This window comes from Aquarana catesbeiana, linkage group LG03 (genome assembly GCF_042186555.1).
Source record: "Aquarana catesbeiana isolate 2022-GZ linkage group LG03, ASM4218655v1, whole genome shotgun sequence".
Classification (NCBI taxonomy): Eukaryota; Metazoa; Chordata; class Amphibia; order Anura; family Ranidae; genus Aquarana; species Aquarana catesbeiana.
In genome coordinates this window covers 570,467,829-570,493,259 of record NC_133326.1, presented here as the reverse complement: position 1 = coordinate 570,493,259, position 25,431 = coordinate 570,467,829, and the positions used below count along the sequence as shown (strand labels likewise).

Below are 25,431 nucleotides of genomic sequence, written 5' to 3'. Positions count from 1 at the left end.
AAAATTGATTTATATAGTGGAACTATGGCCAAAAAAAAAAAAAGAAAAAAAAAAGAGCCATACATGCTGTAGTAGTCTATTGCTAGCTTTAACACAGCAGTTATTTCTGCGTTCCCCCTGTAAATGTGTTTTATCGCTGGTTGATCCGGACCGTAAATCCATTATTTTTTACTTTCATATTTTCTTCCTTGCCAGAACTGTTCGTATGCTTTTTTATTCTCTTTAAGTATCCATTTCAGGGGTTATTGTTTGGATGAGAGTAGAGTAAAAGATGAACTCCATGTGATTTTTTTTTTGGAAAATGTTTCATGCACAACCCTCGCCTTCAATCTAGAGTTTTTCCCTGCAGTTTCTTTTTCAGCCACAAGATGCCCTCTTCTGTCCTGTGAGCTGAATCATGCCCAGCATCACTTAACCTGGAGAGGCTGAGAACTCTATCGTGAATGCAGGGCTGTCATGGCCCTACCTCCTAAGGGGGCATTACAACCATGCCTTTTATTCACACTGTAATGGTGCAGAGAGGTGCTGATATCATCCTGTTGGTACCTCTCTCTGCTCACCAAGAATCACCCAGCCCAAAGAGGTGAGGAAGGAAGATCCTGCAAAGTCAGATTACTGGCAGGAAGACTTCAGGAAAGTGTAGGACGATGAAGACTGGGGACCTTGCTTTGCGCACTGGTCCAAATCATTTGGTGGAGGGGGGATTATGGTGAAGGGAACTCTTAAGGCGTCAGCATGCCAAGACATTTTGGACAATTTCATGCTCCCAACTTTGTGGGAACAGTTTGGGGATGGCCCTTTCCTGTTCCAACATGACTGTGCACCAGTGCACAAAGCACCTGATCCAACAGTCCCTGGTAGGAATTGAGTCCAATATACACTATATTGTTAAAAGTATTGGGACGCCTGCCTTTACACGCACATGAACTTTATTGGCGTCTTAGTCTGTAGGGTTCAATATTGAGTTGGCCCACCCTTTGCAGCTATAACCACTGCAACATTTCTGGGAAGGCTGTCAATAAAGGTTTAGGAGTGTGTCTATGGGAATGTTTGACAATTCTTCCAGAAATGCATTTGTGAGGTCAGGCACCCAAAGATGTTCTATCAGTTTGAGGTCAGAACTCTGTGCAGGCCAGTCAAGTTCCTCCACCCCAAACTTGCCCATCCATGTCTTTATGGACCTTGCTTTGTACACTGGTACGCAGTAATGTTGGAACAGGAAGGGGCCATTCCTAAACGGTTCCCACAAAGTTGGGAGCGTGAAATTGTCCAAAATGTCTTGGCATGCTGACGCCTTAAGAGTCCCCTTCACTGGAACTAAGGGGCCAAGCCCAACCCCTGAAAAACAACCCCACACCATAATCCCCCTCCACCAAATGGTTTGGACCAGTGCAGAAAGTAAGGTCCATAAAGACATGGATGAGCAAGTTTGGGGTGGAGGAACTTAACTGGCCTGCACAGAGTTCTGAGCTCAAACTGATAGAACATCTTTGGGTACCTGACCTCACAAATGCACTTCTGGAAGAATTGTCAAACATTCTCATAGACGCACTCCTAAACCTTATTGACAACCTTCCCAGAAATGCTGCAGTGGTTATAGCTGCAAAGGGTGGGCCAACTCAATATTGAACCCTACAGACTAAGACGCCATTAAAGTTCATGTGCGTGTAAAGGCAGGCACAATATAGTGTAGTTGTATAAAAATGCACTATTTATCATTCAAAAAAAGGGTTTCATACAATTTCTAAATTGCTGCATTTGTAAATTTCAAAAGCCAGTATAAAGGAATAGTAGTGGTAAAAAAAAAAAATCACTTGTGTGTTTAATTTTTTTTTCGGTAGAATTCTGCTTTAAGGGGGAGTGGCAAGGGATGTGTCCTGTGTCTACATACTTTTGTTTATAGGTGTTCCTCGTTCCCATCTCAAAAAGTTGGCAGGTATGGGTTTATACATAGAACTCTGTATTCTTTTCTTTAAAATGCAATTTGCAGTTAGGTGACAAAATCATAGTTGCCAACATTGAAAAAAAATTTTTAGGGATACTTTTTTGGCTGTAGGCAGAGTCTTGTTTTAATTAGGGGGCGGGGCATGCATTTGTGGGCGTGACAAAGAGGCAAAGCAAAAATGTGGTGCGCTTAGCGCGCTGCAATGAAAAATGGGCGTGGTTTACACAAAATAGTGGGCGTGTCTTAAGTGGGTGTGGCTCAAAGGGGGTGTGGTTAGAGCCGGAGATGAATGAGGGATGGAGAGGGAAAGGTGGGGGGGGGATGGAGAGGGAAAAGGGGGGGGGAGGGATGGAGAGGGAAAGAGGGGGGGGGAGGGATGGAGAGGGAAAGGGGGGGGGGATGGATGGAGAGGGAAAGGGGGGGGGGATGGAGAGGGAAAGGGGGGGGGGAGAGATGGAGGGACAGCAGCCCCAGATCCTACACAACAATGGAAATATGTGTATTCTAGAAAGTTTAACAATCAGCAGATAAAGATACTCCAAACACCTGGTGTTAGCACTTCAATCATCCCGGCACCATGGTTGTTATGGTGTCAGGATGATTGAAGTGCATTATTTCTATTATTACATTGTAATATAAAATGAAATCATTCAACTCACCATAATGCAGAATCAGTGGGATCCCTGAGCGTGTCACCTGTCACGTTGCCTGCCACCAGCCGTCCGTCCTTGCATCAGGTGCCCCCAGCAGAGTCCATCCTTGCGTCATATGTCCCAGCAGAGTCTGGCCTTGCATCAGGTGCCCCAAGCAGAGCCCGTCCTCGCATCAGGTGTCCCCAGCGGAGCCCCCCCTCACATCAGGTGTCCCCAGCGGAGCCCCCCCTCACATCAGGTGTCCCCAGCGGAGCCCCCCCTCACATCAGGTGTCCCCAGCGGAGCCCCCCTCGCATCAGGTGTCCCCAGCGGAGCCCCCCTCGCATCAGGTGTCCCCAGTGGAGCCCCCCTTGCATCAGGTGTCCCCAGTGGAGCCCTCCTTACATCAGATTTCCCCAGTGGTGCGCGCCCCCCCCCCACCTCAGGTGTCCTAGTAGTGTAGTAGACAGTGTATACTGTCTCCCTCCGCCGGCTGCATGGCTAGAACCCCGCCCCTTTCCATAACAGACTGGCAGCGGGGCGATGCGGAGTGGGGCAGAGGGTGGGCGGCGAAGCAGGAGCTCCGTCTAGCCCCCCCCCAGCCGTCTTCCTGGTCTTCTGAAAAATGGCGGCCGGCGGAGACAATGTCTCTGCTGGCCGCGGACCTCTAGCGGCAGGCGGCGGCGAAAATCCGTGAAGAACCGGATTTCTCGGGACATTTACCGGGAAACAACAAAATCAGGAATGGAGTCTAAATCCCGGGAATGTCCCGGGAAATCCGGGACAGTTGGCAACTATGCAAAATGAGGGACAAAATAAGTGCATTAAGATATAACGTACCAGCCAAGCCTTGACATCTTTATCCCTCTGCCAGGACAGACAGTATGCACACCTAATTTATAACTGATAATGAGATCTGCCAGCACAGTACAGACAGGGTTAATTACCGCAAACTTCTTCCCAGCCTCCTGCTTAACATTACATAGAACACTCTAGGTGAGAATTTTCAGTAAAAAAAAAAAAAAAAAATGATTAAACATAATTTTACATATATTTTAAGTTATGCTATAGGAAACATGTAACAAATATAAAGTAGGGGCTATCTCAATTTGGCTGCAAAAGTGGAAATACACTTTAAACGATGGCTGCATTGCTGTGATTGATTCCACAGCTTGTGTGTCATTAAGCAAGGCCCTAGGTCAGCCTTCCCACAATCCTCCTGTGTGACCCACATGACAATTCTGGGAGCTGGGGGTCTGTCCCATTCATCTGTCAGAGTGAATTAGAAGGAAGGCTGAAGAAGGAAAAATAAGATTCCTTTTAAGGTGGCTTCTTTGTGAGCTCAGTGTGAGAAGCACACAGCTAAAGCAGTCATAAGTTCTGGGGACACAAAGCGACCAGCCAGGCGGGGAGGGTGCACCGCAAAAAGCGCACTTCAATCTTCTTTATTAAAGCTTCAAAATGGACACTAAGATGGCAGATCTAAGCAGAGATGACCCTGGCTTTTATTATTTAGCCAGAGATAAAAAATCAATATATGTGAATTAACGTCAGAAGGAATTATCTCTGGAGAGGCAGTCAATGATCTCAGAATCGCCGTAGATCAGAAAAATGATTCACTTCTACAAATTTCTATAAGTCCCTCCAAGTGTACTTAAAGGGAAAGTACAGCGTCCATCTTTTGAGTCATTGTTACAGTTTACATCAGTTTTTCTTTTTGATAGCTGAACTCCAGACAGATATAAAAAACATAAATTATTGCAATCAGTATGTCATCAACTGTATTTTTTAAATGCAAGTACCTGAATTTGGTGTCAGCCTTGTGCAGCCCCTGTACAGCAGAGCTCAGACTTGGGGAGGAAGAAGCAGCACAAGGAACCTACGAGTTCAAATGCTGACAATAACCATACTAATAGGAGGAGAGAGGAGAATGACATGAGTCATTATGAGTTCATTGTGCTGCTTCTCCTTTCACTGTCCAGTCACAGGCTGGGGCAGGTCCAGGATGATAAATGATGCGGACCATCAGACTGAGGACATCTAGTAGCAGAAAAAGCTACTGTAGGAAACATATCTGGATTGAAGCTAAATTATTGCCACAAAAGCTGGTTGTATTATTTTATTACTAAATGGGGCTGGGCTATCCAATTATTTTATTTTTGTCTGGAGCTCTGCTCTGCTCCCATCAGGGGAGATTCGTCCTCTTCGTTTCTCCTTGTGATCATTGTCACTGGGACTGAAATTAAAGGAAAATGGCCAGGAAATCTTCCAATGGGCACACTTGTTTGGGTACCAACTGTCTAGGATGTGATTTCTCCTCACTTTGGAGAGGTTTCCACTCACTTCCTGTTGTGTTTACAGGACAGGAAGTGAAGTAAAATCTCCCTGGAGACAGAAGGACAGAGAGAAGCTCATCACTGTACTGCTTCGTCTTTCACTTTCAAGGATAATGAAATGGGTGGAGTATTGGCCTTGAGACTGAGGACATCTAGTGCCAAAAAAAAAGCACTGCTGGGGAAATCTATGAATTAAAGCAGATTTTGTTTCTAGATTTTTTAATGGGCTATTATTTTTGGCCAAAGTCATGCTTTCAGTTTTTGTTTTTTTTTTTTTTTTTTTTTTTTTTTATAGGTTTGCATTTCTATATGAGGTTATTATATTAAAAAATAAGATTTGTACATTGCAAGAGGAGCTCCCAGTGGTTTGGTGCAGTAAAATGTGTCTTTCGCAGCAACTGTCGAGATACGACATTAGTCAGGACGGAGGTATAAAAAGGTGAAATTGGGCTTTTAGCCTGAAGTAGTTCCTGTAGTGCCACCATCTCAGTATTGCGAGAACAAAAATAGGATTTTTATAACAGCTTACCTGTAAAATCCTTTTCTTGGAGTACATCATGGGACACAGAGCCATAGTATTAACTATATGGGGTATATAGGCACCTTCAGGTGATAGACACTGGTATACCCAATACAGGAAGTTCACTCCCTATTTAACCCATCCTCCTACCAGGAGTACCTCAGTTTTTGTAGCAAAGCAATATACCTAAACCCCAGGAAGAGGGGAGGGACCTCTGTGTCCCATGATGTACTCCAAGAAAGGATTTTTTTTATAACAGCTTACCTGTAAAATCCTTTCTTGGAGTACATCATGGGACACAGAGCCATAGTATTAACTATATGGGACGTCCCATAACAATGCTATTTGAGGGGAGGGAGACGCAACCTGTAGGGCACCCCCAGACTTGAGGGCCTATACTGCTGCCTGCAGCACACTGCGCCCAAAGGCGATATCCTCATGCCTTCTTACATCCACCTGATAAAACTTGGTGAATGTATGTACTGAAGACCCAGTTGTGGCCTTACAGATCTGAGCCATAGAGGTCTGGTGACGCACTGCCCAAGAAGCACTAACTGCTCTGGTAGAGTGTGCTTTTACTTGGAAAGGTGGAATCTTACACCTTAAATCATAAGCCTGAATTATAACTTGCCGAATTCACTTAGCGACAGTGGATTTCGACGTTCCCTGTCCTTTCTTAGGACCTTCTGGCAGTACAAATAAGACATCAGTCTTCCGGATCTGAGCAGTCGTCTTTAAATAGACTTTGATCGCTTTCTCCACATCAAGACAATGTAGTGACTTCTCTTCCCTGGAACATGGTTTTGGAAAAAACGATGGCAGGACAATATCTTGGTTCAGGTGCAGGGCCGTCTTTAACGCAGGGCAAAAGGGGCAGTTGCCCTGGGCCCTGTCATTGCTGTGGGGCCCAAAGCAGCTGCCACTTAAGCCCTGCGCTGCTCGCAGTTTTTGCGGAGTAGCGGGGGGAGCCGATCCCCCCCCTGCTCTCCCAAACGGCTACATTAATTATACAGGAGAGCGGGACAGCTGCGGGCTTCATGTGTTTGAGCCCGCTCGTCCCGCTTCTCCCTCTGTCAGGAGCTGCGCACCAGAGTCAATGACAGAGCGAGAGCGGCACTCTGTGTTCCTCCCGCCCCCACCCCCGCCTGGCAGACCTGTGTAGCACACAGCCGAGTGAAGTTTTCTTTCTGTGTGCTGGGTCTGATAGGCGGAGACTGTGTTGCACCGCCATGTGACCAGGTAAGAAAGAACAACGTGGAGAGAAGGGGCAGGGGATCCATATGTGCAGACTGCAGAGAATTGCTGGCACAGAGGTGGACATGGGGGGGGGGGGGGTACAGAAGTGTGGGGTGGACATGGGGGGTACATAGATGGACATGGGGGGTACAGAGGTGGAAGGGGTACAGAGATGGACATGGGGGGTACAGAGGTGGAAGGGGTACAGAGATGGACATGGGGGGTACAGAGGTGGAAGGGGTACAGAGATGGACATGGGGGGTACAGAGGTGGAAGGGGTACAGAGGTGGACATGGGGGGTACAGAGGTGGAAGGGGTACAGAGGTGGACATGAGGGGTACAGAGGTGGACATGAGGGGTACAGAGGTGAACACAGGTGGACGGGGGTACAAAGATGGACATGGGGGGGATACAGAGATGAACCCAGAGGTGGACGGGAGTACAAAGATGGACATGGGGGGGATACAGAGATGAACCCAGAGGTGGACGGGAGTACAAAGGTGGACATGGGGATGTACAGAGGTGGACGGGGGGGGGGGACAGAGGTGGAAGGGGTACAGAGATGGACATGGGGGGTACAGAGGTGGAAGGGGTACAGAGGTGGACATGGGGGGGGTACAGAGATGGAAGGGGTACAGAGGTGGACATGGGGGGTACAGAGGTGGAAGGGGTACAGAGGTGGACATGGGGGGGTACAGAGATTAACATGGGGGTACAGAGGTGGAAGGGGTACAAAGGTGGACATGGGGGGGGGGTACAGAGATTAACATGGGGGTACAGAGGTGGAAGGGGTACAAAGGTGGACATGGGGGGTACAGAGGTGAACACAGGTGGATGGGGGAACAGAGGTGGTGAGGGGGTACAGAGGTGGACATGAGGGGGTAGAGAGGTGAACATAGGTGGACGGGGGTACAAAGATGGACATGGGGGGGTACAGAGGTGGACATGGGGGGGGGATACAGAGATGAACCCAGAGGTGGACGGGAGTACAAAGGTGGACATGGGGATGTACAGAGGTGGACGTGGGGGGGGGGTACAGAGGTGGACAGAAGGGTATAGAGATGAACGTGGATGGGGGATGCAGAGGTGGATGGGGGATACAGAAGTGAGCTGTGGAGGGGGGTACAGAGGTGAACACAGGTGGACGAGGGGTACAAAAGGTGGACATGGGGGGTACAGAGGTGAACCCAGAGGTGGACAGGGGTACAAAGGTGGACATGGGGATGTACAGAGGGGGATGGGGGGGGTACAGAAGTGGACGGAAGGATATAGAGATGAACATGGATGGGGGGATAAAGAGGTGGATGGGGATACAGAAGTGAGCTGTGGATGAGGGGTACTACAGAGGTGGATGGGGGGTACAAAGGTGGACATGGGGGGGTACAGAGGTGGACAGAAAGATATAGAGGTGAACATGGATGGGGGAGGGGGTACAGAGGTGGATGGGGGATACAGAAGTGAGCTATGGATAGAGGGGTACAGAGGTGAGCTGTGTATGGGGGGGGGGAGAAAGAGGTCGACAGGGAATACAGAAGTGAGCTGTGGATGGAGGGGTACAGACGTGAACGTGGAATACAGAGGTGAGCTGTGGGTGGAGGGGGGTACAGAGATGAGCTGTGGATGAGGGAGCAGAGGTAAGCAAAGTGATGTGCAGAGGTGACCAATAGATGGTAACTTTGCGGGAGGGAGGAGGATATGCAAGTACTGCCCCTTGTGCTGATTTTTTTCTGTGCCCTGCATGATACAAACACCTCAAAGTACACCCCCCCAATCCCCGTGTGTCATCCTGGACTCCTATCTCCCCATTCCCGCCATCATCTTGAACTCCCCCATCTCTCCCCCCCAATCATCCTGGACTCCCGTATCTCCCCCCCCCCCCCCCACAATCCTGGACTTTTCTATCTCTTCCCCCCATCATTATTATCATTATTATACAGGATTTATATGGTGTCAACAGTTTGTGCAGCGCTTTACAACATGAGGGCAGACAGTACAGTTACAATACAATACATAAGTTTATGTGTGTGTTTTGTTTTTTAGAATGTTGGGGTGGAGAGACAATTTGCATGGGGGGGCGGGGGGGGGGGGGGGGGGGCAAGAATTTTTTTTTGCCCAGGGCCCAATCAATAGTAAAGACGGCCCTGTTCAGGTGGAAACCTGAGACCGCTTTTGGCAGAAAACCTAGACGAGGGCGAAACACCACTCTGTCCTCGTGAATAATCAAGTATGGCTCTTAAAGCGGGGGTCCACCTATCAGTTTTTTTTTTTTGGAGTTCATTCACAAACTTTTCTTCTCATGATTATCTACTCACATTTTCTGTGTAATAAGTCCGCCTGTGTCCGATTTCGTTGTAAAGAATAACGTATAAAATTCACTGAAGGCGGTTTCCATCTTCATTGTGGGCATTTGAAGCCCACAAGCATGTATTACCTGGATGCGGTGAATGCTGTGCTCCCAGCATTCACCGAGATGTTGTGATGACGCTGTTGCACAATGCATGCTGGGAAGCCTGAGACTAGCTCCCAGGGGACTGTGGGAGGTCTGGGAGAGGCTAGAAACACGCCTACTCCCATGGGAGGAAAACCAGGAAGTGCTAAGAAGATTAGAAAAAAAAAAAAAAGGTAATTACAGCGATTTAAATTTTTTTACACAGCATGTCAGCATCTAGGCAAGGAAGAGAATGCATAGAGATAATGTTCAAAATTTGGGTGGAACCCCGCTTTTACAAGAAAGAGCAGCCAATTCCAAAACCCTCCTTGCAGAGGATATAGCAACCAAGAACACTATCTTCCTTGTCAGAAGGACTAAGGGAGTATGCTGTATCGGTTCAAATGGCTGTTTTTGTAACACTGACAAAACTAAGTTCAAGTCCCAAGGGTTCAAAGGTGATCTAACTGGCGAATTAAGCCGCATCGCCCCTTGCAAAAAACCCCAGACTAAAGAATGTGAAGCAAGCGGTCTTTGAAATAAGACCGATAAAGCTGAGACTTGGCGCTTAATAGTACTCAAGGCCAAATTCATCTCTACCCCTAATTGTAGAAAGGCAAGAATTCTGCCTATGATATACCTCAGAGGGTGCCAACCCTTGGATTCACACCAGGAAACATAAGCCTTCCAGACTCTATAATATATAAGTTCTGGAAGCTGGCTACCTTGCATTAATCAAGGTAGAGATAACCGACCTGGAAAGCCCACGTTTCTTCAAAATGTGGGTTTCAATGGCCAAGCCGTTAAATTTACAGTTAGATTAGGTAGAATGGAATATTGGTCTCTGTGAGAGCAGATCTGGCCGTAGTGGGAGGGACCATGGATCCTCCACCGCCATCTTTACGATTTCTGCATACCAGGACCTTCTGGGCCATGCTGGGGCTAGCAGAATTACCAGCTTTCTTTCCAGCTTGATCCTGCAAAGAAGTCGTGGCAGCAACTGAATAGGGGGAAATGCATAAATCAGTGAGAACTGATCCCACGGGGTCACCAACACATCTGTTCCGCATGCGAGTGGATCCCTCGTCCTGGACACAAAGTTGACCAACTTCATGTTGAAGCCCCCCATTTCTGGCAAACAGCCCAAAAAACGTTGGGGTGAAGAGACCATTCCCCCAGGAGCAACTGCTGGCGGCTTAAGAAGTCCACCTGCCAATTCTCTACTCCCGCAATAAAAACTGCTAATAGGCATGGAACATTCCTTTCTGCCCAAGTTAGGATATGTTTCACCTCCCTCTGTGCTGCGAGACTCCTGGTGCCCCCTTGGTGATTGATGTAAGCCACAGCCGTGGCATTTTCGGATTGGATCCTGACAGGACAACCCCGTAACCTGAATGTCCAGGTCTTTAGAGCCAGACCCGCTGCCCGGATCTCTAGGATGCTGATGGGCAAGGTCCTTTCAGTTCTTGACCACTGTCCCTGGACAGTTGTCTTTTCTATCACTGCTCCCCAGCCTGAAAGGCTGGCATCTGTCGTTACCACCTTCCAGATAACTGGTCTGAAGGATTTTCCTTTCAGCAGATTCTGGGTTAGCAACCACCAACTGAGGCTTTGGGACACCCTTAGGGACAGCCGCATTGGCAAGTCTAAAGCTTGAATCGGTTTGTTCCAAGCAGACAGGATACTGTTTTGCAATAGTCTCAAATGGGCATAGGGAACCGCTTCAAATGAAGCCACCATCTTTCCTAATAACCTCATGCAAAGGCGAATGGGGTGATCTCCTTTCAACCTGACCATCTGCACCAGCTCTCTTATGGAGTTGATCTTTGCCTGAGGCATGAACACCTTTTTCTGAGCTGTGTCTATGATCAGACCCAGGTACTCCAGTCTTTTTAGCTGTTTTAAGGAAGACTTCTCTAGGTTGAGAATCCAACCTAGACTTTCCAGTAACTGGTTGTAATGTGCACGCTTTGCTTCAAACAAGCCACCGACTGGTCTATTAGCAATAGATAGATAGTCTAGGTACGCCAAGACAGTTATGCCCTGTGCCCTTAACCTAGCTAGAGGTGGGGCCAGAACTTTTGTAAACACCCGGGGTGCTGTAGCTAGCCCGAAGGGCAAGGCTACAAACCGGAAATTATGCTGTTCTACCTCGAACCGCAGAAACCTTTGGTGAGCGGGCAATATAGGGACATGCAGATATGCATCCCTGATGTCGATAGATGCCAGAAGTTCTCCTCCTTGTAGGATAGAAACCACTGACCTGATCGACTCCATCCGAAAAGAGCGGATCTTCAGGAACGGATTTAGATTCTTTAGATCTAGAATGGGTCTGAATGGGTCAGATCTCCATTCGGTTTTGGTACCGTAAAGAGGTCTGAATAAAACCCCAAACCTTGCTCTTTTGTGGGGATTTGTATGATCACCCCTTGAGCCAGTAATCGGTCTAGTGCCCAAAACAGAGATTGCCTTTTCCCTGGATCTGTGGGAACGTTTGACCTCAGAAAACGAGATGGTGGAAACTCGAAATTCTAGTTTGTACCCTAGAGACACCGTGGAGATGACCCATCTGTCCTGAATTTCCTCTTGCCAGACTTCTGAGAATTGCAGAAGTCTTCCCCCCACTCTGGCGATGGGGGGTGCCCCTTCATAATGAGGCTTTAGAATTCTGTTTTGCAGGTTTCCGCCCCCAGGACTTCTTTTGTGCCTGGGCCTGACCCTGAGGCTTTCCTCTAGAGTCTGACGGCGGAGGCAGTCACGACTGCCTAGAGGCGGATGCCCCTGGCGCAGGAGAAAGAGTCCGCTTAAATGAAGGGCATTTATGCTTTCTTTTGACTGGCAAAAGAGTACTTTTCCCACTAGGATGTATTTGTCCAAATCCCATTTGGATGTGAATATTCGAAAATTCGATCAGTCTGGTAATCAAACCAGATATATGAGTATAAACAATAAAGTGAAAAAAAATTTTTTACAGTATACTAAGTATGACTTAAAATAACAATAATGGGAAACAAATATGTCAAATGACAGAATAATGTCCAAAAAAAATAGTGGAAATGTTCAAGGTAAATATATCCTTGGATAAAATAGGTGATTCTACGGTAAGCACTCAGCACCCAGTGAGAAATCCTCCACCATAATAGATGTACGCTTACCGGAGGTAAGCTAGATAACAGCTTATCAATGGATATCCACACGAGGGACACAACTCCTAGGATCTCCTCACAAGGAAGGGATGAGCAGGGACTTTCGTTTTCTGGAGAAGAAAGAAGAAGATTCTTTGGAACACAAAAGGCTCTTCAAAAGTAGATGACAGAACATAGCTTGTGGCCTTCTGAAAAGGAAGAAAGATGAAAGCATTCTCCAGAAAACGAAAGTCCCTGCTCATCCCTTCCTTGTGAGGAGATCCTAGGAGTTGTGTCCCTCGTGTGGATATCCATTGATAAGCTGTTATCTAGCTTACCTCCGGTAAGCGTACATCTATTATGGTGGAGGATTTCTCACTGGGTGCTGAGTGCTTACCGTAGAATCACCTATTTTATCCAAGGATATATTTACCTTGAACATTTCCACTACTTTTTTTGGACATTATTCTGTCATTTGACATATTTGTTTCCCATTATTGTTATTTTAAGTCATACTTAGTATACTGTAAAAAAAATTTTTCACTTTATTGTTTATACTCATATATCTGGTTTGATTACCAGACTGATCGAATTTTCGAATATTCACATAATCATATATGTTGTCAAATATGGGCTTTAGTTTTAGCGCAGTCTTTTTTTGATTTTCTCTTGTATACATGTGTGCATGTCTCACTTTAGGACTGCAGCTTACAATATCCTACTAACCATTAGTAACTTACTTTTCACAGTAGCGCGGTAGTTTTTTTGTGTCCCATTTGGATGTATTTGTCCAAATCATCCCCAAATAGCCGATCCCCATGAAAAGGAAACCCAGTCAGGAGCTTCTTGCATGGTGCTTCGGCTGACCAAATTTTGCCTGGTGAATAGAATCTTTAATGGCGTCTATGGGAAAACATAAAGCTCGTTAGTTTGGCCAAATCCCGGGCTTGCTGTACAGGAACCTCTTTAAGGGCCTGTCTAAACTGATCCTTTAGGGATTGGCAAATGCCTACTGCAGCGACTGCAGGCTGAGTAACCGCACCTGCCAAAGAAAAAGAGGATTTTAACAGGAATTCCAAACTTTTATCTGTTGGATCCTTAAGCATTTGTGCATTGTCTACTGGACAAGTTGGACTTTAATTCACACTGGAAATCGCAGCGTCAACTGCTGGTACATTCCATCTTTTGGTGAATTTCTCCTCCATGGGATAGAGAGCTGAGAATCTTTTTGGAGGGAGAAAATGCTTATCTGGGTGATCCCATTCAGCAAAAATAAACTGTTCTAATAATGCATGGACAGGAAACACATGCAAAGGCTGTGAAGGTTTAAAGGAACTCAAAGAAGAAACGGAACTTTCAGCTGACTCCGTTAGGGGTAGCTTGAAAGTGTAACGAACCATCTCCATCAGAGATTGCACCAGCAATATTTCAGACTGCGAGGCTGAAAAGGGTTCATCCACCGTTGTTTCCTCTGCAGAGCAGTAATCAGTTTGTCTCTCCTCCTGATCGCCTGAGAGTAACACCTCATCTTCTACCCACTGTCCGCTTGGTAAAGGGTCTAAGGTGGGGGAGGGGGTTCTAACACGCTTCCTATCCTTTTGGATGGAGGATGCGATTAAAGCCGCTAATCTTCCTTCTGGGCCCAGCAGGGTGGAGGAAAATGCATCTTCAATCATGTATACAGGGGCTGAAATATGAGAAGCAGCTGCACCAATTGGTTCCAATGACTCACCCTGACTTGCCACATCTGGTATTTCAGGCGAGGACGACAGTGTGGAGGCACGAGTGGAGTTTCCAGCGCCTGGGGGTAGAATTTTTGGTACCTTCTTTGTGGCGTCTTTTTTGGAAGCCATAGTGCTAAGCACAAAAGCAGAGGCACTAAGTAAATGCACTATTTGCTGAACAATAGTCTAGCAATACAATGCCGCTATAAAGTTCAGCTTGATGCTGAGTAAAATGTATTTCCTGTACGGAAATGCCTGTATGCATTGCCTTACGTGCCCCCAGCGCTCCTGTGTCCTGTGTGTCAGACATCCATCTCTCCAGCTCCTGGCTTGAGAAGCGTCTGTTTTTAATGTCTCAGTTGCGAGGCTCTGCTCGGCGTCCCCAGCGCCTGCGCCGTGTACTCCTCGTGGACGCTAGAGTGCGCTTTGTAATAAAGCTTGACGTTTTATGGCTACTGTGGGGACTAAATACTAACATAGGGAAGCCGCTGCCGCACCCGCCAAGGGGGGGGGGGGGGGGGGGGAGTGCACAAGCTACTGTTGTACCTCCCAGCCCCTTAGGGGGAAAAGGACATGCAAACTTTGTTCAAGATTAGGAATCCCCCCTGGCTGCTGAGACCACACACATGCTGTTTTAGCTGGACAATGAGCTGAGAAGCAACGTACAAAGGTATGTGCATTTACTCCCTCTAGTGGAGACTTTAAGGCATGACAAGATTTTACTCATAGAAGAAAAAAAAAAAAAAAAATCATAGGTGGACTTTTTACAGTTCCTAGGCTTCTTCCCTTACCTTATCCTCACCGCAGGATACTACTGTGACAGACAGATCCAAACTTCACCCATCATGGCGGGCTGTGTTAGCAAACCTTCAAGGACCAGGTCCCTTTTTATCGGGGTTCTACTCCCTTGGACCTGTATTAGCACCCTGCCAAGAAAATCTTTAGGTAATGTAAGCATGACCAAAAAGCCCTGGGTCCTGGGGTCCAGCTCTGCAAGGAGAGGCGTTACAGGCAAAACCTCATGCTTCATATACAAGGCCCGGGTACCATCCACTTGGCCTTAGTGGCACTTTGGATGGATCCGGTCTATGGAGGCTGTTTAAATCCAGCAAGGATCCCTCCAGTGGAGCTCTTCAGAGCACATCTTCACTCGTGACCAACACCTTAGACACTGGCGAAAAAAAACGGATGTACTCCTGGTAGGAGGAGGGGTTATATAGGGAGTGAACTTCCTGTATTGGGTATACCAGTGTCCATCACCTGAAGGTGCCTGTATACCCCATATAGTTAATACTATGGCTCTATGTCCCATGATGTACGATAAAGAAAGCAGGGCTGTCTTAATGCAGGACACTCCTTAGGTGCATGGGGGCCCCATGATAATCTTGCATTAGATCATACTTGCCAACTGTGCCAGATTTGCTGGGACAGTCACACTTTTTACTAAACTGTCCTGGGGTGGCCATGTCCTGTGCTGCATCCTGGAACCAGTACTGTCTACTCCTGACCCCCTGTACTGTGCCCATCTGCCTTCTCCCCTGTGCTGTGCCCTTTGTGTTGATTAGTCTTTGTCTTATGGCATGTTTAAAAATCGATTTTATTGAACGTACTAAAAAATATAGGCTAAATGCTAACAACTAGTTATACTTTAATTCTTGAAGGTAGGTGCGTAAATTGGGGCAGGCTGAGAAGGACCCCACTGCGTTACTTTGCCCAGGGGCCCATGATTTTATTAAGAGGCCCTGCAGGTAAGAACTTGTAATGCTGTTACAGCTGCAGTTATCATACACGTTCTTTAACTACTTTTGTATTGATTAATTTAAGTCAATGATGAGGTTTAGAAGGGAAAAATAAATCAATTAGCCTTAGATTTATACAATAGGTGTATTGAGCTGCAAGTTAAGACTACTACAAAGCCGTATTTACCAGTTGTAAATGTAAAAAAGTGACACACAGGAGGCAAAAACACTGGTTTCCTGCGGCAAATATTTTACCACACAAATGTTTAATAGAAAGAATTAAAATTTTCAGAAAAGCGTGGGGGGGGGGGGCGCCTAGAGAATAGTGTATAAAAATCTGGCGCCTTAGCATCATGACTCCTTCCCTACGAGCATATTTTCCTAATTTATATAGATCATGCACTAATTAAACATCCTGAAATAACCACCAGTTTGATTAAGCACAGAGAACAACTAAAGCAAATGTTCAACACATTAACTAGTTTATAATATATAGAATTAGGACATGTGATCTTCATGGGATAATCCCAACTGTAATGCTGCCACCTGCTGGTGGGAAGTGGGAATTGCTTATATTTAAAAAAGGGCATCTAAAAGTCAAGAACAAACATTTAAGGCTGTATTAGTAAAGTAGGGGAGCAATCCTGCCTGTATGAGCCACACTGACAGTGAACTGTGGTTATTCCTACATGCTTACCAACACTATCCAGTGAACAGTAAACCGCTCGTTATTTTTATATGTATTTGACACATTTTAAAATGTATAGTTTTTCTGTAACTCCTAACCTTACGTCTATGCCTTTTAAAACCCCAATTGAGGGTCCAGCACACTAGTCTATGTCACTAGGGATGTGGGCATCTTCTCCTATTTCCTGTAATAGCAATTAGTTTATTAAAAAAAGCTTTAGTATATTGCAGCATACCAGTCCTTAGAAGTGATAGCTGCATTTCTTTTTTTTTTTTTTTTTTAAGATTTTTTTCTTTATTTTAAACTGGTGATCTTGCCAGTAACACACTTCCTGTCCTGGGGTGACAACGCTTACTCATTATCATGTACTCTATGGAGAAGCAGCATTGTCATCCTAGGAAAGGACTACAGAACTTCTCCTCTGTTCTCCATAATCTGCAGATCACTTTGATAGCTGTCAAAATAGAACTGATAAGAGAGCAGAGCAGGCAGAGAATATCAGGGTTATCGGAAGATTTCTGCCAGGATCAACAAGTATTTTTTGGCACTCATCGAGTACATACTGCGTACTATCGTGTTTCCCCGAAAAGAAGCCCGGGTCTTATATTACTTTGGCAACAAAAGACACATTAGGGCTTATTTTTGGGGTAGGTCTTACGTAATGTGCTGTCTTCTTTCCCTCCTCTCTCTCCCTCCCTGCCAGTCAGGAAACCCAAGTGTGAACCAAGAAATGGTTGTAAAATCCTATAATCCACTCTATTACAGTATTATATAATGCAAAATGTATGTTTCTGCAATATAATTGTGCCGAATACCTTAGTTACAGCGCCGCTCATCGCTCCCGTGACCCACCGGAGCTCTCTTCCCCACTCCGAGCACTTCAGAGGGAGGGGCCAAGATCCCCCCCGCTGACAGCTGGGAGAAGGAGAGCAGTGGGAGGGTCAGCTGAGCACACTGCAGCGCCGTATCGAAGGTATTTGGCACAATTACATTACAGAAACACACACATTGTACATTATATAATACTGTAATAGGTGAATTATAGGGTTTTACAACCACTTTAAATTAAAGCTTATTTTCGGGGTACACCTTATATTGCAGTCCTCCTGGAAAATCACAGTAGGTGTTATTTTTAGGGTAGGTATTATTTTCCGGGAAACACAGTACATTATGACAGATCTAACTTTAAATCAGAACACTTCAGTCAGAGCCAGATTTAAACCTGGTGGGTTTTAGGTTCGGGGGGCCCTTTATTCACAGAGTTGGTTTACATTCTCAACGAGAGTCACACATTTTTAAAATGCATGACACAACCAGTGTTCATTTTGGCAGAAAATTACCATTTAGTCTAGGACTAAAATGGCGTTTTAGTTTTAGTCCCATTTTAGTCATCGCATTTTAGTCGAATAAAATAATTTCAGTCCACTAAAATCGAATGTGCACAGTACACAGCCCCTACCCTCTGCATAACACACAACCCCCCACCCTCAGCACAATACTAAGCCCCCCCCCCTCACAGTACACAGCCCCCCCAGTACACAGCCCCCCACCCTCTGCACAATACACAGCCCCCCTTCACTCCCAGGAGACCCCCAGTCTCCTGGGACAGCACTGCCAGCTTACTCTAAAGATAAGAATAAATCACTTGCAGCCCTTCTCATACACAGCTCCTCCTGTGTCATTCTCATTGTAAATCAAAGTCTCTAAATAATATATACCTCAATAGCTTCATTCTTGCATGGACCCGGTCACATGACTGCTCTCCTCTGACGTTTCATAGATGGTCATGTGACCGCTCTCCTCCAATCTAAAGCAACACCTGGAAGGAGGAGGAGGAGAGCAGCGAACATGAACGAAGCTATTGAGGTATTTAGAAGCTTCAGCTTACAGTGAGAGTGACACAGGAGGATGAGCGGTGTAGGAAAAGGGGCTGGCAGTGATTTTTTCCTAACTTTAGACTTTGCTGGCAGTGCTGTCCAAGGGCCAGGAGAGGTGTGGCGGCCTGCCTGACCACCCCCCCAATGTGTGGCACTCGGGGCAGACCACCCGATCCCTGCCCCCTGTTGGTAAAAAACAAATATCGGTGTATAACACACACGCACTGTGATATATGCCGATAAATACGGTAGTTCATGAGGGTAAACGTCCCTCCTTGCCATTAACATCCTGTTTTTGTTCCTTAAATAAAACGAATTTAACTTTAGTCATAGTTTTCATCAGTTGACGAAAATGTGCTGTACTTTGTGTTTAATTTTCATCAGTGTAAAAAAGCCACTGGACGAAAGCTTTTTCGTTGACGAAATTAACACTGGACACAACATCATTCTCAGGTCACACATGCCAGCACACACTCAGTCATAGTGCTCTATGTGTGGTTTGCTTGAGCCACCAAAATTCATTTTTGAAAAACGATACAAAATAATATACCAGTCCAGAGTTTAACGCCTCATGCACAGTGGACGTAAAATAACGTTATAAAAACGCCAGTAGCTTTGCAGTGAGTTTTTCAACTTTTTTCAACCTTTTTTGCAATTGCGTTGTTTTGCGTTTTTCCGCATTAGCGTTTTTTTTGCGTTTTTTGTTTTTTTTTGAACGCCACTGCCCACTGCGGATAACAGCCTATGTGTGCATGGACACATAGGATAACATGATGGAGAGTTTAATGACTGTAGAAAAAAAGGTCTACTTTCAAAAACAGCTGCTGTAAAAACATCCAAAAACGTCCAGTGTGCATGAGGCCTTACAGATGGCCAGCAAAATATTACTTCCCAAGATACATTTAATAAAAGAAAGTACGTTTTTTATGATACGTTTTATATTATGCAATTGTTATTTACTTTTTTAATTTACCGTATATACTCGAGTATAAGTCGACCCGAATATAAGCCGAGGCACCTAATTTTACCACAAAAAACTGTGAAAACGTATTGGCTCAGGTATAGGCCTAGGGTGAGAAATGCGCAGCAACTGTAAGTGGAAAAGAGAGTCAACAATGCCCATTTGCAGCCTCACTGTGCCCACTTGGTGCTAGGAACCCCAACTTTGGTGTGCAAACCCAGTGGAACTAGCACTACAACATATCCAAAGCTGGGGTTCCTAGCACCATGTGGCCCCGAGATACGGGGCCCCAAAATTGGTTCAGAAAATATCAAGCACTTGTCAGGACCGGTTTTCTAAGCAGGCAAAGGGGGAAATTGCCCCAGGACTCCCTGACAGAAGGGGCCCCCTCTATACAAAAAAAAAAAAATGTATGATACAATATAAAAAACATATACCGTATATACTCGAGTATAATCTGAGTTTTTCAGCACATTTTTTTGTGCTGAAAGTGCCCCCCTCGGCTTATACTGGAGTCAAGCACTTTTCTGCAGCAGAGAATGACATTTTCCGACCCGACTTTGGGGCCCCGTATCTCGGGGCCACTTGGTGCTAGGAACCCCAGCTTTGGATATGTTGTGGTACTAGTTGGGATTGCACACCAAATTTGGGGTTCCTAGCACCAAGTGGCCCCGAGATACGGATGCACATGTTGATGAGGTCACTGGCTGCAGGAGATGTCACTATGTCACCATCTCCTAAACAGCTCAGGTTTAGGAGATTTTCACAGTATTTACAGGTAAGGCTAATTATAAGCTTACCTGTAGGGATGGAACCAGCTTGAAGCACAGCGCCAAAGGCATGCAACATCACCGGGGTGAAGAGAGAACCACAACACGTTTCAGAGCATGCGCAAAGCTCGTACAGAGCATGCTCACGCCTTTCTCAAGTGAGAAAGGAGCGTGTATCCTCCGTACGAACTTCGCAGCATGCTCTGAAACACATTGTGGTTCTCTCTTCACTCCGGTGACGTCACACACCTACGGGCGCTGCGATTCAAGCTGGTTCCAGCCAGCATACCCAGAACAACACAGAACTTGCCGGCTTCCTCCTGCTTTACCGTGGGTGTCGCGGCATGTGTATATCCCCGGATCGGAGGCATTGTGGACTGTTTCCCACGGGTTCCTTTCCCCAGATGAGCCTACCATCCCTTACCTTGATGTGAGTGTTCATATGTCACTTGCTCTTGCACAATAAATATTGTACTTAGAGGCGCTTTTCTGTTTTTCTTTTCATATTACATTGCAGAGTTGGTTTCACTCCAGAGAAAAGCCTTTCCCTCAGTGCTCGTCTTCCACTCAAGATTCCTCGTCATCAAGTCTTTTTATCCCTTTTTCCATGTTTTTTTTTATTACCCGTATCCCTTGCCATGGACTTTTTGAACCCATTTCCCATTCAGTGCATGTTCTCTATATAATCACTCTGTGAGCTAGCATTTCCATTTGTTTCATAGCCATTTGATGACTGCTGTGTCTATGGACACCTAAAACTTAGAACAGATATCAGCTAATCCTCTGGAAGAAGAAGATCCGGTCAACAGAGTGTCTCCATTTTCCAAGTTTTTCATTACTTTGTCATTTCCAACAAATTACCTTTCATGGTACAAGATTCAGAAAACTTGAAGTCTAAATGATTCCTTTTTTGTCTAATCTAAGGTATTAAAAGAAGTAATCGCCACAAGATAAATAAAAATGTTGAATCCTCTAAAGCAGTGATGGCGAGCACGTGTCGAGCCGTCTCTGTGGGCACGCCGTGACAATTCAGAAATTACACTGTCAAATCGTCTACACCGCGCCCGCGAACTACATCTCCCACAGTTCTCTGGGGCTAGCGGTGATGTGTCCGAGTGGGCGTGACGCACGCGCCATACGAGAGCGCTGAAGCCACGCCCCCGTTCTCTTTATCTGACGTCTCATCATCTGACGTTCCCTGCCGACGCACCTGTGGGAAATCTCTTCATCAGACACACCGGAGCGCCCGGGAACTGACCCCAGACTGCAGCCCAGCGAGTTATTATCCACTTGCCAACCCGCCATAGCCGAAAGACGGCTACAGCGTGGTCGGCTTATTCTGGGAGGGCGTCCATGGACGTCCTCCCAGAATCTTGCTCCCGCGCGCCCTACAGTGTGAGGGGAGAGGGGGAGAGATCGTTTGCAGAGTATGGTTACTGAGCAGCGATGTGGGCACTACAGATGCCTTTGCTGGGCATTTTTATAGATGCCTTTGCTGGGCATTTTTAACCACTTGGCATCCGCGCTATGGCCGAATGACGGCCACAGCGCGGACCTGAATTCCCGGGAGGCCGTCATATGACGGCCTCCCCTGTGCATGCGCTCTGCGTGCGTCCTGCAGGGCGCGCGCCGAGCACGCTGTGATCACCAAGTCACTGAGACTCGGTTGATCACCGATGTAAGGAAGGGGCCGGTCCCGGCCCCTTACCATGTGATCAGCTGTCAGCCAATGACAGCTGTTCACATGATGTAAACAAAAGATCGGTAATCTTTTTTTTCTACTCACGCTGACAGCGTGAGTAGAAAAAAAAGCCGATCAACGGCTCAGATGTGAGGGACATCGGTCCCGAAGTGGAAGAGGCACATCTGCCTCATCAGTGCCACCTAATAGTGCCACCTAACAGTGCCCACAAGTGCCACCTATCAACGTTAACAGGAAAAAAACCCTGGGAATCCATCTCCTCATCCCTAAAGAGCCTACACTGGCTAACCGTGAAGAATCGGATCACTTTCAAGACCCTCTGCCTCACCCACAAATGTATACAAGGAAATGCTCCGCTATATCTCCGGGAGAAAATAAAAAACACTACACACCGAATCGCAGTCTTCGATCAGCCAACCAAAACCTCCTTATCATTCCCAAATACCGCTACAAAGCAAAGGGAGAACGAAGATTCGCAGTCCAAGGACCCCGACTATGGAATGCTCTTCCTACCAACATCCGCATGGAAGAAAACCACCAGGCCTTCAGGAAAAAACTAAAGACCTTCCTCTTCTAACAAGCTGACAACAGAGAATGTACCTCAGCGCCTTGAGGCGATTCAGTTCGCATTTGCTGCGCTTTACAAATTTCATTCATTCATTCATTCAATGCCCACCAGTAGTGCCAATCAGTGCCACCTAGCAGTGCTGCCTATCAGTGTAACTGATCAGTGCCCATAACTGCCGCCTATCAGTGCCCATCACTGCCGCCTCATCAGCGTACATCAATGAAGGAGAAAAATTATCTGTTTTAAATTTTTTATAACAAAATATAAAAAAATTAAAATTTTTTTTTTTTTTTTTTAATTCAGTTTTTTACATTGTTTTAACAAAAAGTAAAAACTGCAGAGGTGATCAAATACCACCAAATAAAGCTCTATTTGTGGTGAAAAAATGATAAAAATTTCATATGGGTACAGTGTTGTATGACCGCGCAATTGTCATTCAAAGTGCGTCAGCGCTGAAAGCTGAAAATTGGTCTGGATAGGAGGGGGGTTTAAGTGCCCTGTAAGCAAGTGGTTAAAGATGCCTTGGCTGGGCATTGGTAAAGATGCCTTGGCTGGGCATTGGTAAAGATGCCTTGGCTGGGCATTGGTAAAGATGCCTTGGCTGGGCATTGGTAAAGATGCCTTGGCTGGGCATTGGTAAAGATGCCTTGGCTGGGCATTGGTAAAGATGCCTTGGCTGGGCATTGGTAAAGATGCCTTGGCTGGGCATTGGTAAAGATGCCTTGGCTGGGCATTGGTAAAGATGCCTTGGCTGGGCATTGGTAAAGATGCCTTGGCTGGGCATTGGTAAAGATGCCTTGGCTGGGCATTTTCAAATACATGCACGTGTACAGTTTTTTTTTTTTTATTTTCAATAAAAAAAAAAAAATGTTTAATGGAAAGCTCTGTTATTGTGTTTTTCTTTTCAAACAAAAGCTGTTAATTAGTTTGGACAACTGTACGAGTTATTTTTTTCTAAACTAAAACCTCGGTATTCAGGTTTAATTGCAGTGTTGGCACTTTGAAAAAAATAAGACGTTTTGTGTTGCAGCTTGGGTACTCGGGCTCAAAAAGGTTTGCCATCACTGCTCTAGAGGATCAGGGGCATATGGCACCTGGTCCCATTCCAATCCACATTGTGGATTGTTAATAAAGCATTGTTTTTTCTGTTTATGTTGGCTGTAGCTCCACCCCAGGATGAAGTCCAATTTATGGGCATTCCCACGTGGGAGTTATAGCCAGCACTGAGCCCCTGCCCCCTTCTATTCTCAGGGTTGCTGAGGGACATAAATGGCAGGTGGTCAGATCAAAGAGGTACTAACATCCACAGTGTCTTGTCTGTGGACTCACAGTCAGCCCTAACACTGCTGTCTCATCTCACATCCAAAACCTCTACCCCAGATCCCTGGTGCCAAGTTTCACATGCTGCACCATCAATCCCTGGTCACTGCACTAACAACAGCAGTGGATCGATCAGCTCTGTGTAATCTATCTACCTGGCTGTGTGATCAATCGGCTGGCAGATTGATGACATAGCCCAACCAGCGTTAATCGATTTACCACGATTGCCTATTGCAAGTGCAGTGACCAAGCACTTTGGATGTAGCTGCCACCACTGCTAATAGCGGCTCTGTCATTTGGCCAGCCACTTACTAAAAGGAACTAAAGACTTTTCTCAACTTGGCCAACAGTTAGACATGCAGATTTACAAAAGAAAAAAAAAAAAAAAAACACCACAACAAACCACCTGTCATTTGACACCAAGGCAATTTCACTTGTCATACCAGCAATGCAGGGTTCACATATAAATCTTTTCTAGCTCACCACTCAATTACACCGGTGCCATCCTCTAATCGATTTCTCCCCAAGCTCTCCGTGTCATATATAGGATTAGTTGCCAAGTACAGAAATGAAAGATAATCCGGCCACTGCACACCTCACCCAGCCCAAGTGGCTAGCAGGTAAAAGCTGCCTCAGCTCCATTCATTCAGACCACAATACCAAAGAGTTGTGGTCTGGATGAATCCAGCCGAGACTCCTTTTACCTGCTAACCACTCCGGCCAGGTGAGTTGTGCGGTGGCCGGGCTATCTCTTAAAATATTGCAATATGCTTTGGGTCTGGATGGACATTTCCTCAGCTTGTACCCTAACTAACCAGTGGCATCCAACTCATTGGACCTTAACAGCCTGCGTGGGGACCCTAAAGCATTTATCATGGGTTACATTAGTTGCAAAGTGCCACTGTGAACACCGCTCTCTACTCACTACTCAGAGGTAACCACCACCAAAGCACACTGATCTGGCCAAGCAAACCACATTTGGCAAAGAAGTCTGCAGGTAAGAGATCAGTGCTACTGAAGCGGTGAGCCTTTTCAGCAGCATAGGTTGCAGGTCCTGTACTTAACCCCCCTCACTTCCACCCTGCTGAAGCACCTAAGGCAGCTGCCTCTTCTGCCTAACATTTGGTTTGGATCTGCTGTGATGCCCTTTCCAGAAACAGGGGAAGAAAGGCACAGGACGGCAATAAAAACTACTGCCAGAAAATCTAACCCATTCCCTGCTCTGCTATAAATGTGTTTTTAAACCCACACAGGGGCACAAATGGCAAAAACCTGACAGGGGTTTTATTTACCTGTTCCTCAGGCAATCCAAAAATAAAATAAAAACTTGGGATGGGGTTGGGCCTTAAGACTAAATATTCAGATTCTTCCACTGTAGTTTTCTTCATGTATATTGTCCGGTCTGTCTGGCATTGTTATTAGTATCTAGAAAGTCAGGGAGGAGGAGATATATCAACATGGACTTTATCTCCTGATTAATAAATTACCCTGTGCCTTATCTATATCCCTCCTACACAACCTGACTAAGAAATCTTGAAAAAGGTGGCAAGTGCACAGCTGGTTATATTGAGGAAACAAGGAATGGAAATGAAAATTTCAATGTAATCCAGAGAAAAGTGTCCGAATTGTGTCCGAATTCCTGGAAGGGAATTATGTAAGCTGAACTCTGTGGAAGAAATCCCTTTACTCTTGTAGTGGGACCCCCCTCCTCATTGCAATGGTTAGCTGCTTCTTTTAGGCCCCTTTCACACCGATAGACCGATTGGGTCCACCTGTCAGTTTTTCAGGCGGACCTGATCAGTCCCTCATATCGCTCTATCATACTTCTTCCAGGGAGAGCTTGGTGAATACTGAGCAGCC

The 25,431-nt window shown here is 46.0% G+C and overlaps 1 protein-coding gene across 3 annotated transcripts in view; it reads right to left on the bottom strand.

Annotated features, from left to right (window-relative positions):
- Nucleotides 1-25,431, bottom strand: part of FGD4 (FYVE, RhoGEF and PH domain containing 4) — a 308,743-nt gene that overhangs the window by 200,777 nt on the left and 82,535 nt on the right. The gene's annotated exons all lie outside the window — the stretch shown is intronic.